The sequence below is a fragment of the Crocuta crocuta genome, unplaced genomic scaffold (genome assembly GCF_008692635.1).
Source record: "Crocuta crocuta isolate KB4526 unplaced genomic scaffold, BGI_CrCroc_1.0 scaffold1, whole genome shotgun sequence".
NCBI classification, from domain to species: Eukaryota; Metazoa; Chordata; class Mammalia; order Carnivora; family Hyaenidae; genus Crocuta; species Crocuta crocuta.
The window spans coordinates 5156445-5176700 of NW_027527930.1; the positions used below are offsets into that span (position 1 = coordinate 5156445).

Below are 20256 nucleotides of genomic sequence, written 5' to 3' on the forward strand. Positions count from 1 at the left end.
TGGCTTTATGTTTTACTACTATTAATGACTATAAATTGTATTATTTATTTTCTAGCCAAACTGTACACTGTCAGTCTTTCCAACAACAATGTAAGTTCTCTGAAAGTAGGAACTTCACCTTTTTCGCTACTGTAGTCTAAGCCAAGAAGAGTGCACCACAGTCAATAAATATTTGCTAAATGACTATTATAAAACCAAAGATATTAAACCTTGACAAGTCCTTTATGTGGGACTCAGAAATACATATCTATGCCTCCTATATTTTTCATCTCCTTAAAAGTTTTTGACAACACAGCATATCTATAAAGTATATCTTTTGCATTTAAAGGAATACTATTGCAATGAAAATTTATATTGGTTTCATATATATCCTTTCTGAAGCTAGAAAAACATCAAACAACAAAATGTTCTCATGCTAACAGAGATTTACATATGTTTCTTAATCCATTGTTAAGTTTTAGAATCTAAAACAAGAAGCACAGAAGAGCTTTTGTCTCTATCTGCATTAATCATGGAATAGTTTGGATTACAAAATAAAAGAGAGAAGGGACATTTTTTCCAGATTATCTAAATATTGAAAAAGTCTACCATGACAGACTGTGGAATCTCCCCATCTGAGATTTTTTAGAAAGTACCAGCCAATTCAAAGATCTGTTTCCACCCATCAGTCAAATAAACCAATTTTAGTTCTTTGGTATTTCAGACTAAGTTGTCTGTGTCCCCTCAAAACTTCGTATACTGAAATCCTACTCCCCAAGATGATGGTATTAGGAGATGGGGCCTTTGGGAAGTAATTAAAATTAGTTATCATGAGGGTAGAACCCTCATGAATGAGATTAGTGGCCTTACAATGGTCATCAGAGAGCTTGCTAATAACTTTCTTCTCTACCACATGAGGGTACAAGAAGTTAGCAGTCTGAGGAGGACCTGGGTGGTTCAGTCGGTTAAGCTTCCAGCTAAAACTCAGATCATAATCTCCTGGTTTGTGAGTTTGAGTCCCACATCAGGGTCCCTGCTGTTAGCACAGAGCCGGCATCACTCCTATGTTCCTGGCTCTCTGCCCCTCCCCCGCTGGTTCTCTAAACAAACAGACAAACTTTAAAAAAAAAAAAGTTGGCCTACTTCAACCTGGAAGAAGGTCTTCACCAGAACCTGACACAAGGTTGGCACCCTGAGATCTTAGACTTCCAGCCTCCAGAACTATAAAATAAAAATGTCTTCTGTTTAGGGGCACCAGGGTGGCTCAGTTGGTTAAGTGTCCAACTCCTGATTTTGGCTCAGGTCATGTTCGCAAGGTTCAATATCAAGCCCCACACTGGGCTCTGCATTCACAGCGTGGAGCCTGACTGGGATTCTCTCTCTGCTCCTCCCCTGCTTGCTCACGTGCTCTCATTCTCTCTCTTAAAATAAATAAACATTTTAAAATGTACATATTCTTTAAAAAAATTTAAAAAACAAAGAAATTTCTCGTTTTATAAGGCATCTATCCTATGTTACTGTTATAACAGCCCAAATTGACTAAGACATGGAGAGTTTAAGGGCACAATGCTTTAAATTCTTTATCCATAGTCCTACAGCAATGATTCTCAACTTTAGCTGTATAACTAAAATGAATAACAACAACAACAACAAAAAAGATTACTAATGTCCCCCAAGGGGACAAAGACAATTTAGTCCATAATGCCAAGGAAGTAAAATTGTTATTATTAAATGCTGGATGGAAACAGACCTTTGAATTCTGGTACTTTCTAAAAAATCTCAAGATGGGGAGATTCCATAGTCTATCATGGTAGACATTTTCAATACTTAGATAACCTGGAGAAAAGTGTTCCTTCTCTCTTTATTTTGTAATCCAAACTATACCATAACTGATGCAGATAGAGACAAAAGCTCTTCTGTGTTTCTTGTTTTGGATCCTAAAATTCACAATGGATTAAGAAACATATGTAAATCTGTTAGCATTAGAACATATTGATGTTTGATATTTTTTCTAGCTTCAAAAAGGATACATACAAAACCAATATATATTTTCACTGCAATAGTACTCCTCTAAATGCAAGAGATATACTTTGCTGTGTTGTCAAAAACTTTTAAGGAGATGAAAATTATAGGAGGCATAGATATGTATGCCTGTGACTTAATCACTCTGGAGTATGATTTAAGCATAAATATTCTTTTAAGTACCCTAGGTGATATTAATGCAGGACCATGGTTAAACTACTGCTTAGTAGATAAGAATTAATGGCTACATCATAAAAATAATTTTATTATATGAAAATAAAAATAATTTCTCTTAATTGAGAGTCATTTAATCGTTCTGCCTGGCATTATCTTTTGTTTCTATTCAAAAATAGCCAAACATTTTATAAGTTACATAAAAGACATCAGAACCTTTCTTTCTTATGCTTTCTCTCAGGTATTGCACAAACTCTTCAAAATACCTACACTGCACTCAGCACTATGCTAGGTACTGATAAAGAAACTAGATTCCTGTACTCTTACAATCAGGCATCAATCTCTAAATTTCAGATATCCCTATCTCAACTACCACTATGATCATTCTCCTTTCCATCAAGGGACAGACTATATTAGGAGTACAATTCAATGCCAAATGTATACCTTTTGGGGACCAATGTTTGTTGGATGTCAAGGTCTGTTTTTACTCAAGGATTATTCACAAAATTTAGTCAATCCTAGTTAAAGAAAACAAATTTATTCTGTAAAAAATATCCTGGAATACAAAAGGTATATAATTCTCAGTAAAGAATCATCTATTTAAATTGGTCCTAGGGGAAAAAGTTAAGATTCTTATCACATCATATATTTTAATTCAAAATTAATTCTAGCAAGACAATATATATGCCTATTATCTAATCTACAAAAGGAAGATTTTTCTAAGTATAAGAGAAATTAGTCACAAAAAACACATATATAAAAGTTTTGCAAAAAATATCTTTAACAAAAAATATAAATTAACAAACTCAAAAAAATTTTCTATCAGATTTGACTAAGATTCACATCAATACATAAAGATTATCTCAAAAACTAAAGCCACATTTCCATTAGCAAAATGGCTATAGGATATTTTGAAAACTTTTTTCCATTTGAAAAACTGGAAATAATCCAGATATCCAACAATATAAACACACCATAAGGGGCACCCAGGTGGCTCAGTAGGTTTATTGTCGTACTCTTTGATTTCAGCTCAGGTCATGATCGCAGGGTTGTCAGATCAAGCCCCATGTCGGATTTCATGCTGAGCACTGAGCCTGCTTGGGATTATCCCTCTCTCAATTCTCTCTCTCTCTCCGTCGCTCTCCCCCACTCATTCTTTCTCAGGAAAAAAAAAAAAAAAATGCGTGCATGCACACACACACTCACTCACACAGTAAATTATACTCTCAGGCCAGAATGTTAAGTAATCACTGAAAGGATTATTTTCAAAAAGAAAAAAAATTAAATAGGAAAAAGGTCAAGACATAAGATTTTCAAATCTAGTAAAAATAATTCAGATGTGAACATACAGGTGAATACAAATAATAAAATATTTGGGTTTCTGTTTAATACTTCAAAAATCTTTTACAATGCATATGCATTAATGTAATTAAGAGAAAGGTTTCAAAGTCCATATCCCTTGATTTAGAAATCTACCAGAAGTTTTCTGAAATCCAGAAGAAAAGAGAAAAATACTCACTGTAGTATTATTTATGATAACAAAAAGCCATAAAAATAAATTTAACATATTTTCTAAATTGATACTTCCAGCACAAATTGAAAGGACACAGAAAAATATAAATAATGTGTGAGGGGGGAAAATCAAGATATATAATATTTTAAACAATATGATCCCAATTTGTCAAAAATGCATATCTGTATTTGCATAAAGAATGGACTAAAAGAGGGGCACCTGGGTGGCTCAGTCTGTTAAGGCATCAACTTCGGCTCAGGTCATGATTTCACGATTTGTGAGTTTGAGACCCACACTGGGCTTTGTGCTGACAGCTCAGAGACTGGAGTCGGTTTCGGATTCTGTGTCTCCTTCTCCCTCTCTCTGCCCCTCCCTAACTCTCACTGTCTCTCTCTCTCAAAAAATGAATGTTAAAAAAAATTCTTTTTAAATGGACTAAAAGCAAATATATCAGAATATAAGACTGTTCATTTATCTCTCTTTGAACCATTCTATAATTTCTAAGCTGTCTATGAGCTTTCATTATAATTAGTGAAGTCTTCCATCCCATTCCTAAAGAGCTAACAATAGAATGTTTGCCATTAGTAATAACCTGAAACAATTTATTTTAAACTGCTTCAAAATGTATTCATTTTTCTAAACATAGTCATAGAGCAATTTTGGGAATTTTTAACTAAAAATGTTTAGGCCTTCTTAAAATGTACCATGAAATATGAAACATAAGCATATTAGATGCGCTCTACAAACATGGTACACTGGCAGTCATCTGTTGCTGGAGCATCTGCAACTGCAATGACACTGTATCTACTGAGTACATATTGCTTACATTTATTAAGTAAATGACATTACAACTAAATAGATGAGGGCTAGAAAGACTGTAAGATGTGGCACTGTGTTAGGAATGAAAGCTATTCCATTGCAAATTTGCCACAGCTTACTCAGTCTATTTCACATAATTAATTCCACAACCCCACAGTTTAAATACAATGACTACAGAGTTTACCGTCATAACAAGCTAACTGGTACCTAAGCTTCCCATCTCTTTTCAAACAATGGACAACAGACAAAAGGGGTATAACTAAAAAGAAACAAAGAAGGGAACTCTACTACCTTCTCATCTTTTTGTCATATCCAGCACTATTTGAGGAAAACAAAGAAATGCTAAAGTCCTACTTAGCTCAGGAGACAAATAATAGAGAAGAAAAGCTAGTATGTGTGAGACAAAAAACCTGGAGAGAAGAACTGAGAAAATAACTACTAGGGAGCTGTAAGTGAAACAACTGTAAGAGCTCCTACGGGACTAGGATACATCCATATCAGGGATTTCACTGAAAACATGAGATATTTGGTAGAGAATCCAGAAAGGCCACATACAAAAATAGGACTACTCTAGAGTACAGTTTACTAGAAAGATGCCATAACAATGCTTCAAAATCTCAAAAGAATAAAGTTGAGAGAAAGACAATACAGTATGATTTCACTCATATGAAGAATTTAAGAAATAAAACTAAGAAAAAAGAGAGAGAGAAAGACAGAGAGAGAAAACAAGAAACAGACTCTTAACTATACAGAGAATAAACTGATGGTTACCAGAAGAGAGGTGGTCGGGAGGAAGGGTGAAATAGGTGATGTGGATTAAGAGTACACTTATTATAAGGAGCACCTTAGTCATGTACAGGATTACTAAATCACTATATCATATACCTAAAAATCATATAATGCTGTGTTTTAACTGTACTGAAATTAAAAACAGAAACTTAATGAAAATAAATGAAAAAAAAATTTAAAACCTTTTAAAAAGACAGACAGGGGTGGTAAACATAAAAAGAATAAAGTTGATGAGGAAAAGCACTGGGTGTTGTATGGAAACCAACATAGTAAACTATTTAAAAAAAAAAGGAATAAAGTTGATCCACAAGTAACCTAACTGCTAATTCAAAATAAATTCAATACTCTTTCAAGAAGGACAATAACATTCAGACATTCAACAATGTAGTATCAAATTGTCCAGAATCAAATAAAAAATACTCAAACTACAAAGAAGCAAGAAAAATAAGCCTCATAACTAGGGAAGAAACACATAAATAAATGACAGGTATGGTATTAGCAGATAAGGACTTCTAACCTCTTTTATAAGTGATCAACAATTCAAAGAAAAATGTGAACATGAAATTTATAAAAATAAGGGATCAAATAGAATTTCCATAGCTGAAAAATACAGTGTTTATAATTAAATTTCAATGGATGACAATGCAGAAAAAAGGATCAGTGAACCTGAGATAAAGCAATAGAAATTATCCATACTCAAGCATGAAGAGAAATAAGGCTGAAAAAATACACAGAGGTAACGTTACCTTTAAGAGAATACAATATAGGGGCACCGGAGTGGCTTAGTCAGTTAAGCATCTGACTTTAGCTCCGGTCATGATTTCATGGTTCGTGAGTTCAAGCCCCACACTGGGCTCACTGATATCAATGCAGAGCCCACTTTAGATCCAAGTTCCCCATTCTCTCTGTCCCTGTCCCACTCATGCTCATTTTCTCAAAAATGAATAAACATTTATTAAAAAAAAAAAAAGAGACAGAATACAGTATTGTAATTGCAATCCAAGGAAAAGAAAGTAGAAAAAATATGTGAATAATGTCAAGAAATTCTCAAAGTTTAAACACAAAAACATCAGTTCACAAATCTAATAACCTCAACAAATTTCAAGAAGGATAAATGCAAAGAAAACTGAACCAAGTCATGTCACAGTAAAACTACTGAAAATCAGGGGTGTCAGGGTGGTTCAGTCGATTAAGCATCAAACTTCAGCTCAGGTCATGATCTCAGTTCGTGAGTTTAAGCCCCACATCAAATCCTCTGCTGTCAGCACAAAGCCGTCTTTGGATCTTCTGTCCCTCTCTCTTTCTTCCCCTTCCTCTCTCTCAAAAATAAACAAACATTAAAAAAAAAAAACACTGAAAATCAGTAATAAAGACAAAAAATTTTTAAACAGCCAGAGAAAACATTATGTATAAAGGAAGAAAGATAAGAGTGACTGCTGACTTATCAGAAATAATAGAAGCCAAAAGATCTACCTATCTTAGGATGGAATGTTGGAGGGAAAATAAAATTGGAGGCTCCCCCTAAAAAGAAAAAAATGAAAAAACATACTCCAGTTGTGAGCCAAGAGCTTCCTGTCAGTGACCAGGTTTTCGATACTCTTTCATGTACAAAAAAGAAAAAAGAATGGAAGCCAGAAGACAAAATAAAAATACTTTTAAAGTGTTAAAGAAAAAAAGTCGTTCAATTAAGAATACTATATGCAGTGAAAATGTACTTCAAACATAGAGAAAATAGACATTTGCAGACAAAATCTAAGAGAAGCTGTTGCCAGCATACCTATACTATAAAAAAAAGTTACAAGAGGGGCTCCTGGGTGGCTCAATTGGTTAAGCGTCCAACTTCGGCTCAGGTCATGACCTCATGGTTCATGGGTTCGAGCCCCGCGTCGGGCTGTGTGCTGACAGCTAGCTCCGAGCCTGGAGCCTGTTTTGGATTCTGTGTCTCCCTCTCTCTCTGCCCCTTTCCTGCTCATGCTGTCTCTCTCTCTCTCTCTCTCTCTCTCTCTCTCCAAAATAAATGAAAACATTTAAAAAATTTTAAGAAAAAAAAAGTTACAGGAAATCATTCAGGTGAATGGAAATTATTCAAGTAGATACCTGATGAAAATGGATTTATACAAAGTAATAAAGAACCACAGAAATGACATAAAAATAGGTGTCTTCCTTAATTAAAAAAATAGTTTTAAGTAATAATAATCTATTCTGGAGATTCACAATGTATACAAAAATAAAATATATGACAGAAATCCCACAAGAGACATAAAAGGAGAAATAAACTGCTGTAAGGTTCCTAACATTGTATGTGAAGTGGTATACTATCATATGACGGTAGCTATAATTAAAACATGTATATTACAAACACAATCACTCAATAAAATAATAAAAAGAGGTAATAAGGCAAGAGAGGTGATAAAATACTTAAAATAATCAGAAACATGAACAAAGGAAAAAAGGAGCAAAACAACAAATGCGACAAACAAAACAATTAGCAAGATGGTAGTTTCAAACATAAAGTACTGATAATTACATTAAGTAAAAATCAACTAAATACACCAATTAAAAGGCAGAGATTGGCAATCTGGTTAAAAAGGCAAGAGCTAACTATATGCTGTCTATAAAAACAGACTTCAAACATAAAAACAGAGAAAGGTTAAAAGCATGGAGAAAAATACACTATGGAAACATCAGCTGTGGAATACCTGAGTGGCTCAGTCAGTTAAGTATCTGACTCGATTTCAGATCCAGTCATGATCTCACGATTCATGGTATCAAGGCTTGCATCAGTCTCTGTGCTGCCAGGGCAAATCCTGCTTGGAATTCTCTCTCTCTCTGTCTCTCTCTCTGTCTCTCTCCCCCCTCTCCTCCCCCACCTCCACTCATGCATACATGCTCTCTCTCAAAATAAATAAATATTTTAAAAAATCATTGTTTTTGGGGCGCCTGGGTGGCTTAGTCGGTTAAGCGGCCGACTTTCGCTTAGGTCATGATCTCGCGGTTCGTGGGTTCGAGCCCCGCGTCGGGCTCTGTGCTGACTGCCAGCTCAGAGCCTGGAGCCTGTTTCAGTCTGTGACTCCCTCTCTCTCTGACTCTCCCCTGCTCACGCTGTCTCTCTCTCCTAGAAATAAATAAAAATATTAAAAAAAAAAAATCATTGTTTCAAAAGCTGGTAAAACTATTATTAGTATCAAACAAAGTAGAATACAGATAAAACCAGGAATACTAACAAAGATAAAGAGGGACATTTAATTACATAAGAGGATCAATTTAGCAAAAAATTAATAATCCTAAATGTTTATATATCTCATAACAGAGCTCCAAAATACATAAAGCAAAAACTGATGGATCAGAAAGAAAAAATGAGTTACTCCATGATTATAAAGATTTCAAAACTCGCTTCTCAGTAATTGATAAAACAAATAGAATCTCAGTAAGATATCGATATAAGAGACTTGAACATCATTAACTAATATAATCTAATTGACATTTATGGAATATTCATCCAACAACTGCAGAAAACATACTCTTTTTTAAGTATGTGTGGAACATTTACCAAATGGACCACATTTTGGACAATGAAACATTTTTAAATGTTTTTAAACATTTTTAAACATTTTATCATCCAGATGATGATGCAATACTTTTTTAAAAACAAAGTGGGGTCACCTGGGTAGCTCAGTTGCTTAAGCATCAGACTCTTGATTTTCAGCTCAGGTCATGATCTCCTGGTTCATGAGACGAAGCCTCATGTCAGGCTCTGCACTGACAATAAGAGCCTGCTTAGGATTCTTTCTCTCTCTGCTTCTCTGTCTCTCTCTCTTTCAAAATAAGTAAATAAACTTTAAAAAAAAATGAGAGCAGACTAAAGTATATTCTCTGACCACACATAATTAAGTTGGAAACCTGTAGCATCCCAACATAGGAGAATGAAATACACCATTTTTTAATAACTCACAGAATCTTTCTCAAAAAGAATTCCTCATCTGAACCACAAATGACCAAAAATAATTTGAGTGACTATTTTCTCAATTCTCTCAAGGATGATATATAATCAATACTATTCTACATGTACAGGAAAGACAGATGTCTTAAAAATCGGAGCTTAATTGTTTCATAAAACCCCAGATAAGAAAAGCAGAATGAGTCAGAGGAAATCACAAGGGAAATTAGTTAACATTTAGAACCAAATAATAATCAAAATATAACACATCAAAATTTGTAATATATACATATATATAACTAAAGCAGTGTATAAAAAACATTTATAGCTTTTAATATTCACAGTTGAAAAGAATAAAAATTATAAACAATGATTTAGGCTTCAACTTAAAGTGACCAGAGTAAGAAGAACACATTAAATATAAAGAAAGTATAAAGGAGGAAATGTAAGAGTAGAAATTAATGAAATAGAAAGTGAACAGAAAAACTGATGACATAAAATGAAAAACTTAGTTTATCAAAAATGAAATTGACAAATTTCATATTAGACTATCTAAGAAAAAAAAGAGAGAAAATCTAAAATGCCAGAATCAGGATTGAAAGAGGGAACACTATTATAACTCCTACCATAATTTAAAAAGTACAAGACTATTATAATTCAACAACTTAGATTGAAACAGATTGCTTAAAGACTTACAAATTATCAAAACTTGTAGAAAGAAAAGCTAAATAGCCCTCTAGCGAAGAAAGTGAATTTTTAATTAACTATTTTCCCACACAAAAAATACTAGTTGTGGATGACTTTACTTGTGAATTCAATCAAACACTCAACTATACACAAGCTTTTAGAAAACATTCACTTTAGAAAAGATACACTCCCAATCACTTTATGAGGCTAACATCTTTCTGATACAAAAAAATGGTCAAAGGTTTTATATAAAAAGGAAACTAAACTATTGCCTTGAAAAGAACAATAATCCTCAACAATATAAAAGTAAATCAAAACTGGCTATATCCAAAAAGAGGCATCATGTACCATGACCAAAATGGAATTTATCCCAAGAATATAAAGCTGGCTTAAAATCCCAAAGTTAATTTATATGATTCACATAATAACAGAATAATGGAGGAAAATAATAAGATCACCTCAAAAGAACCTGACAATACCTTTTGATGATAAAAATTCTTAGCAAATTAATAATGGAAGTGGACACCTCAATCAGATATGGGAATCAAAACAAAAACAAAACAGAACAGTGCTAAGAAAATTTTTAAAAAATGTAAATTAATGGCCACAGTTCAGGCCAACATTTTGTCAGCTATCCAAAACACATTTCAAAGTCTGATATGGCCAAGAACCCACCAGTCTTCAGTCTCTGCTCTGGATGTTCTAAATTTTATCCCTGGATCAAACCAGACCATCAGAAAATTGAGTACTCAGACCACATTTTTTTCTTTAACCAGATTGTATTTTATCATAATTACTAGATTACATTCTATAAAACAATATGAAGCTTATTTCTGGAACGCTGAAGACATCATTTACTATAACATGTAGTACCTCCCTTATGGGGGCCCAAACAAATTATTTCTGAGACCTAAACGGCACAAAATGTATGCCTGTGAAACTTACAGACAATGCAAACCTCAAAACGCATCAAGTTTCCAACGTGGCTTTGGCTGCTAGTTAATCTAAGTTTAGTAATCACATACTGTTTATGCACTGCTGTATCCTACTTTTATCTCTGGTCTTAATTTTGCCTTTTGTACTTTTAGAGTATATATTCAATTCTTCAAATTCTTCTTCCAGGTGAAATATCTTATACATAAATACATGAGTAATTTTTAAAAATTTAAAGAATGCCAGCGTAGCCATATTAGAGAATTTCCATTTAATCAAGGACATAATAGAGACCATGTAACATTTTAAAGGTACAGTCTCATGAAACGTTTTAAGAGCAAGAAAGGGTCGGACTTGAAAGGGAGACTAAGCTGAGAAAAACCTAGGGAAGGAGAAGGACTTTGAAGAATGAATAGATAGTGAAGAGGGTAGCTGGTAGACAATGTGAGCAGTAACAGAATACTAGGATACGATGTAAAGGGAAGCAGTTCAGAATATGGTAAAGATAAGATGGATGGTTAGAGAAAGTCAAATAATAGGTTAGGTGCAAAACTGACTTTGGATTTGATTCTTTAATGTGAAATAAAGCAGTAAAATGGGTTATAAAGCTTTTGAAATACATGGCACCATTATGTCAAACTTTCTGTTTGGAAATACCTTTAGAGGACTAGTTATAGACTTTAACGTCTAGAAGGGTTCATAGAGAAAATATATATACAACTTAACTTTAGAGATTAAGAAAATGAAGAATAAAAACTATTTATTTCAAAAAGCATACAAAGATTAAAAACCATAAAATATAACCTATATGAATGACTTTTTCTTCTTCCTCATTCCATGTACATACAGTATAAACCAAAGCAAAGCTAAGAGTTCAAAGAACTTCAAGGGAAAAAGATACGTGGCTCCTCCACTATCCAAGAATACCTCAAATTAAAATGAAAAATAAGCATTTACTGTGTTCAATATATAATGCTAAGTCACTAAAGATACCAAGAAGAGTAAAACTATTCACAGAAAATCATGTACCACTGTAATACGACAATATAAAAGCCCATTAAACATAATCTAAAAATACTTAAAAACCAATGTCAACATAACCCAGCACTCTCACTTACTTTATAAGAGATAAATCTTTGTAATTCATATATTTATAAAATAATGATTCACCTGCCAAGATTTTTTTAAGTGAAATAAGTGGGGCTTAATCTTAATACTTTGGTTCTTTAAATAGATATAGTTTTATGAGAGGGCAACTTTCTTTCCTCTCCATTTATTTTATTTCACAGAGAAAACTAAAAACAGGAAAGAGAAACTGAGAAAGATATTTTGAGAAGGTAACAAATTATTACACAAACATGACACAATATTAAGAAGGAAAACTTTCCAATATGTGTGAACACTTAAACACCAGCATGTTTCTGGAAAATCTTAACCAGTATTTCCTTATGAAAATATATATCCTTATAAAATGTAAGAATTTAGAAACTGTATTTCTCAAATTTGCTTCAACAGTTCACACAAATATGTATTGGTCTTTGTTATGATGACAGGGCATAAATTAAAAATGCAGAACATGTGACAAGGACTGGGGAAGTGGCATAAGGACAAATTCAAGGATAGAACTAGCTAAGGATAAACACTAGCTAGATGAATGAGAAGGTCAACAAATGAGGATATCTGAGTGAAATGAGGGAGTCAGGCTGACCAAAATAACCAAACACAAGGATCAGAATGTAGACAATTCATAAGAGAAAAAAGATATCAGACTCCTAAACTCAGAGAAAAAGGTTAAATGATAAAAGGCCCGAAACTAAACAAAAAATTAAGATAGCAAGAAAACCAACAAGCTGTTGAACACTGGTTCAACACTTTTCCTCATCTCAACAAACTTTCATCAGAATTTGTAAGTGGAGAGAAGAGTTACTAGCATTTGAGAAGTGGAAAAGACAAGAGATGTACATAGGTTACTGAATTCCTCATTTCCTACGGGAACACATGATTTCAATGCCAATATCAAAATTAAACTGGCAAAAAAACATAGGGCATACATAAATATACATGTTTATATAAGTTTAAAAAGGTACAAATTAGATTTTAAATAATACACAAAGGAATTTGAAACTAACAGCTTAGTCTTTGGATAATCAACATATATCTGATGTGAATCTTATTTTTCATTTTCAAAGACAATATAAAAAAGAGCTAGTTCCATAGAAAAAACTTCTCTTGACTGATGAAAATCAGCTGGCATCTATCACAGGACATAGAAAAGAGGCCAATAGCCTTTAAAATTAAAAATACTAAAATTTGACTACTTCATATATTTATTTTACTTGCTAAAATGAGTATTCAAATTTATGAATTCCTTTAATCATTCAGTAGCATTATAACATAAGACATTTGACAGAATTTACAAATCCATTTGTTTTTAATAATTGTCTATCAAAATCAAAAGTGTTACTACTTAATGTCATTTTATAAATAGAACCATTTTCTACTTCTGTCTAGCTTCTCCTTTCACTCTCTTCTTCACTTAGGAGTCCTCAAACTGCTTTTTCATATCTTCTGAATGATTAACCTAGGACTTAAAATTTTAAGCAATTATTTAAATTTACAACATTTTTTCCAATTCTTTTTAAAAATTTTTTTTCAACATTTATTTATTTTCGAGAGATGGGGAGAGACAGAGCATGAGGCTGGGAGAGGCAGAGAGAGAGGGAGATAAATCTGAAGCAGGCTCCAGGCTCTGAGCTGTCAGCACAGAGCCCAACATGAGGCTCAAACCCACTGTGAGATTATGACCCGAGCTTAAATCAGATGCTTAACCAACTGAGCCACCCAGGTTCCTCAGTATTTTCCCACTTCTTAAACCGGCTATATTGTAGTTGAAGGATGGAGAAGTCCTAAAGAGAGTTTCAAAAACGATTAAAGAACTTGGGGACTATGTGATGAATTACATTTGATAAAACGGTAAAAGAAAACATTTCAATCAAATAGACTTAAATCTAAATCTTACTTTTATGCTTTTACTGATTGTGAACTTGGGCAATATACTGTAAACCAGTCATTATTCAAGTGTGGTCCACAGCATCAATGGGGATCCCCAACTTTTCCAGAGAATCTGTGAGGTCAAAACTATTCTTATAATAACTAAGATGATATCTGCCTGTTTCACTGTGTTGACATTTGTACTGATGATATAAAAGTAATGGTGGATAAAACTGATGGCTCCTCAACACAAATCAAGGCCATGGTACCAATCATCATATGCTTTTCTGCCATGCACTTTTAATTTTAAAAAGGGGGGCAGAGGAGAAAACCTGTTTCCATTATGAAAGAGTAAAAAAGTACTAATTTTTAAATTTCCAATCTTGAGTATATGACTTTTTAGTATTCTGTGGGACAAATGGAAACACTTCTGCTACATACTTAAGTGTGGTAGTTACCTCAAGACAAACACTTGTATAAATGTGACCTAAACCAGTAGCTTTTCTTCGTGGAATACCATTTCTACTGGAAACAGATACTCATTTGGCAGAGATCTTCTCAAAATGAATAAAGTGAGCATGTCATTTCAAGAAAAATAACTCATTTTCTTTGTCATCAGAAATAAATTCAAGCCTTCAAGCAAAAATTAGAATTTTGGAAAACTTGTTATCAGTCACTGAATTGTGATAGCTTCCTAGTTTTTGACTTTTATTAGGTAAACGGTGATATGAACAAATGTGTTTTTTAATACTACAGAACAAAATGTAGCAATATTTGATAGTCCATGTTAGAAATCATTTTCCAAATGACCAATATATGATGTTATAAACTCATGCATGAGTTCAAGATCCATTCAAATGAGCACTAAACCAGTGGATTTTAATCTAACAAAGTTGAAATAATTCCCTGATAATGTTTGTATGGTTTTAAGAGTGGTATCAAAGAATATCCATAATTACCTGAAAGGGTTATTAAAATATTCTTTCTTTTTTTACCCTCATATAAGTGTAAGATCAGATTTTTCTTCTTAGATTTCTTACAAATTAATATAGTACAACAGACTGAATATAAAAGCAGATGTGAACCTAGTTATCTTCTATCAAGACAGATTTCAAAAATAGTTGAAAAAATATAAAACAATGCCACTCTTCTCATAACTTTTTTTTCTTTTGGAAAAGTTATTTTTTATAAAAGAATGTTAACATGTAATGAGTTACATTAATTATTTTTTTAATGAATACATGTTTTTTAATTTTCTGAATTTTAATTTCCAAACTATTGATAAATGCAAAGCTCATAAACAAAAATCCTAATGAGTACCCAATAATTTTTAAGAATGTAAAAGAGCCCTAAGATCAAAAAATTTGAGAGCTATGAGGATAATCATCTCTGAATCTAAAGTTTCCTTGATCTGTCAAATGGGAGGATGATATTAACATAAAATAATATATGAGGGTTATCATCACTTTAAAAAATAGCTAACAGTTAAGAATTAACTGTGTGCTAAGTACTGCGCTGAATGTCTATAGGCATTATCTCATTTATTCCTTATAATCATTCTAGGAAATAGATACCTACCTCTTCAGAGAGTCATTTAGAAGACTATATAAAACAATGCTTGTGAAGTACTTGACACAGTCCCTCTGTATAATAAATTTTCAATAAATGGTAACTAATGTGCTCAATTACTACTGCTACCATAAAACTATGTGGGCATCCAATGCACAACGTATATCCATATTTTACCACTTAGTTGGTAGCCTGAATCAATCCAAGACCAAATTATTAATGACCAATGTTGACCTAAACACTCATTAAACCCGAAGTTATCACACAGATATTAAATGTTTACAAACACCTCCTGAAAGGCCTCTGTCTGCAAATCTGCAAACTATACACTAAACCAAACACCAATGGTTAAGCAGAACTTTAATGCTAACCTTGTAGTGATCAATTCATTTCATATCAGAAAGAGTTCTTTCGTCAAGTGTTGGAGCAAGGACCCCTAACAATGCAGAACCAGGAAAGTGTCAATGGTTTTGTATGTATACGCAGATAATACATGACACAGACTTTACCTAATTCATACACTACAGCATGCATTAACCACTGGACTATGATGGATTAATGTGAGAGTAGTGGCATCTGGACAACCCTGCCCCTTATTCTCAGATAAGTAACAGATTAATTCACATACTTCTAGTTACACTGTTTTTGCAAGCTGTTTGGAGCCTTCATACTCTACTAAAACAATACATCTTCTTTATAGGGATTATAAACTAATATAAGTGTGTCTTTTAGCTATCCTCTAATATTTCTCCAAAGTTGGTGTATGAAAGCAATGTTACAACTTCTGCCTCTCCCTCCAAGACAAACTTAATTTTCAAATAAAAGTATTCAAAATGCAGAATACAGCAGGAACATGAATGTGTTCCTACGTAGAGTATATGCAAGCAGATACATGTGTGTTGTATGTATACATACATATACACAATATTATGATTTAAATAGTAACAGAAAAGCCTTTACGGACAAAAATAGAAAACAGGATCCAGAAGACTTTCTAAAGAGCCCAACATTCATAAATATTCCTAACAATTATACAGATAAGCATAAAAAAGATAAGCTTAAGGTGCTTAAATAAAGTAAAATGTATTTAAATAAAGGAAAATATATGCTTACTAAAAACTTCAGAATACTAAAAACATGGGTTTCAAACTATTCAAACAAACAAATGAAGTAAAATATTAGTATTCAAATACAAGTATTAAATGCGTCCTGAATGCAAGAATACACTTGAATGAATAACTTGAATGCGTCCTGAATGCAAGAATACTTAATGGCAGACATTTTATCTTCTGAACTTTTAGCTTATGAAGCAAAATTAGCTGGACTAATCTCATTGAATTTCAAGTGCCTAGCACAGTGAAGGTACTAAATAAATACCGGAGTGAAATTTTAAGATTCAATCTGCCCAACATGTCTAATCGCTCCAAAACCTCTTAATAAATGGAAAATGTTACTTATATCAATTCAAATATTTAATTATTTAGCTAAATTTCTCTGTCTCTGGATCAACTTATACTTATGTCTTAAAATTAGGTTACTCTAACTCTTCCTTGTGAAAAATGTCACCATGGTTATACTTAGTATAAAACCTTAAAAATCCACAGAAGACTTGCAGACACAATACATAAATAATGTACATTTTATAAGCAATATATTCTATAGAATAAAAAGATATAGAGCAAGTACCTGGTCAGAGTCTACTTTATGGAGATTTTATATAAATACTAAAAATAATTTTCATAGTAAATAGAAAGTGGATTTCTCATCTGAACTAAAATACACTATTTACCATTAGTCCACCATGTTGACAAATCAAAAGGAAACAATAACTTCCCCGTGACCCTTTCAATCTTATTTAAAAAACAAAAACAAATGCAAGAAATATCAGGGTAAATATAAATGGTTCTATAATAAATCTACTTCCTATGTTTAAATCTGACCCTAAATTTAGTTCTACCCTAAAGGGTTCAGCCAAATCCTCAACCTATTGGATCTTCCTTTAAGGAAGAACAAAGTTGCAGCTCTTAGCTTACATATAACAACTTGTAAAATCAAGTACAGATTAAGCTAGAAACCATGGCTTTGGTTAACAAAGGAACAAGACAGGGTTGTTATAATTCACACTGTAAATATTCTTATTTTCATAAAATAGTTTTTTTAAAACAAAAATGTATCAAATGCTATACTCCAAAAAAAGCATTCTGAATTTAATTAAAATTAAAAGATATTCATCAAATTTTCTCATTTGTAAGATAATTCTTATAGACAACTACTAAAACTGGTTCAATTATAAATAATAAAACCAGAATATATAGTATATCAAGTTTCTGAACTGACCTCTCATATGATTCATCTTTTCATATAAAAAACTTATATATAAACATCTCAGAACATACACTGCATTCAGCCACAAAAGTTTAGAGGACTATTTCTTCTTACTGATCTTTCTTAAGTTCTAAGATCTATATTACATATAACCTATAGGAAAAGCATCAAAATTCTAATATTATAATCATGTCTCAGCAAAAATAACATAATTTTTTAAAAAGAAGGATATATATCTGGCCCCCCAGGCCCCTTCTATCACCAAATTTGGCTATTTTTCCAAGTTATTAAGGTGAGCTAGGAAATAATGATACTAAGTTGAAATCAATCTTTTCCAGATTAATTATAAGTTTTAGATACTTACAATATTTTACTTAAGATTTTGAAGATCACTTGAAACTTCAAGTTAAATACACATGAGTTTATATAATAAATACAACTCAAAAGGTAAATTATATAGCACTATGAGAATTAACCAGCACTATATTCACTGATACTGATTTTAGTTTTCTTTTTCCTAAGATTTAATAAGAGCACGTTTAAGAAATTTGTGATTCAAAGGACCAGGTTATACTTGAACACAGAGAAAAAAGAAGGGATCCAATGTTTAGAATAAATAAGGAGAAATCTACATAAAATTCCAGATGTTCAAAAAAGTCACAAAGATGAAAATTATGGTAACAAAGTTAAAATAGCTCAATATTAAGTATAATAATAAAATATTCACTGTGGTATATAGATGAACTTCATTATTCATTGTTGGACGTTTATACAAAGAGTTAATTCTTTTTAAAAAAGCAAAAATAATTTCCTGGAAAGCTTCTAGTGTAAAATGTTATCTACTGACTTGCAATATGAGGTACTTTAAAAAAAAAAAGGTACATTTAGTTTCAGAGAGTTAACAAATCTATTTTCTTAGGTCATTATGACTACTTATAATTTTGGAAAAGCATATTTTATTACTACTTGGTAATTTTTCACATTTAGTCTGCCAATTATTGACAAATACGCCGTTAAGTAAAATATTACATAAAGAGAAAACCACTCAGTATGGTTTAATGCAACAGGTATATAAGAAACAAACTGAGAAACATAACATTAAACAATTTTAGTGTAAATAATGAAAAGTCAATTTTTAAGACAGCATTAGAAAAACATGTACATAAGGCACAAAACTACGCTCAAGTAGGTTTTTCTCAGAAAATAACTCAGTCTTCTAAAATCTGTTACATACTTAAACTTTAAATGGCTAAAGAAAACATCAAATAGATTTATTGTAATCTGTATAGTTCTTTAAAATTTACACAAAAAATGTTTTAAAAACACATTAAAATATACCACTAGAACTTTATAATCTAATCAGACTTATTTAAACTGAACCCCTAAGTCATGTGACCACTCCTAATTACTAAAGTTCCCTGATAAAAGTACATACCACTATTTCTAAGTAGATAATTCGTTCCATCTCTAAGAAAACCCAACAGTATCAAAGTTTAAAAGAGAGAGAGATACAGAAAGAATGGAAATTAAACAGAGAATTCAACTCAGACAATAAGCTCTTAGGAGAGGGTGTAAAGAGTATGTTGGCAGGTGTCTGCAAGGAGCTAGATAATACAAAGGAATCAGTTTTCATTCTGCAGAACAGCCATGAGACTTGCTGCAATGTCAGCTCCAAGCACACACTGAGGGACTCCAGAAAATGCTCATTGATCATGCAGCACTTTATAATGCGCATAGGCTTTTTTCTCCTGCTAACCCCGCCTAGCTTCCCTTTGCAGCTTATTTTCCCAAGCCCTCTCCTCCTAATACAATCTCTTCCTGAAGACAATAAAATATTTAATAAATTGTCTTAACAGTCTAAATATTAGGAATATCACTCACCATTATGAGCCTCTTTATCTTAATTAGCCAGTTTTTTTTTCTTAATGAGGGAGGAAAAAATCTATATATCCACAGATTTAAAAATGGATTTTAAATATCTATATCTACAAATCCAAATGTTTGATAGTTATACTATATCCAAGGCCAAAGCCCATTATACTTCCACTTTGACATGTATTTCCTTGAACTGATTTATACTTAAAAAGGTTCTTATAAAATGGATACAAGCAGAAATAAAAAGAAAATTAATTTAAAATCCTCATGATTCAAAATGCAGATTTTTATTGTGAGCTCTCAAGCATTAGTGCCTTAAATTTTAGGGTCTTTTATTTTTTAACTTAACAATTTATTTTATAATGTCAAAGTCATATGAAAAATCCAGAACCAGAATGTACCAGCTAAATTAAGCAATCAGATTGATATATATACTTAATTTTACCCTAGAAACCAAGATAACCAGCTGTTTTTAATAGTTAACAGCAAGCAGAGCTTTGGGCTTAAATATGTAAATGAATTCTAAGACATATGACACTAAACCTACTCAAAGCTGCTTTGTAGACCCCACCTTCTAATGAGTTAATCTAAAGGTCACCACCACCAGCCAACGTTTTTTTTTTTTTTTTTACTAAGTCAGATG

At 32.3% G+C, this 20256-nt stretch overlaps 1 protein-coding gene across 4 annotated transcripts in view; it reads right to left on the minus strand.

The window, feature by feature from the left end:
* Window positions 1-20256, minus strand: part of ANKRD17 (ankyrin repeat domain 17) — a 127793-nt gene that overhangs the window by 107207 nt on the left and 330 nt on the right. The window lies entirely within an intron of this gene.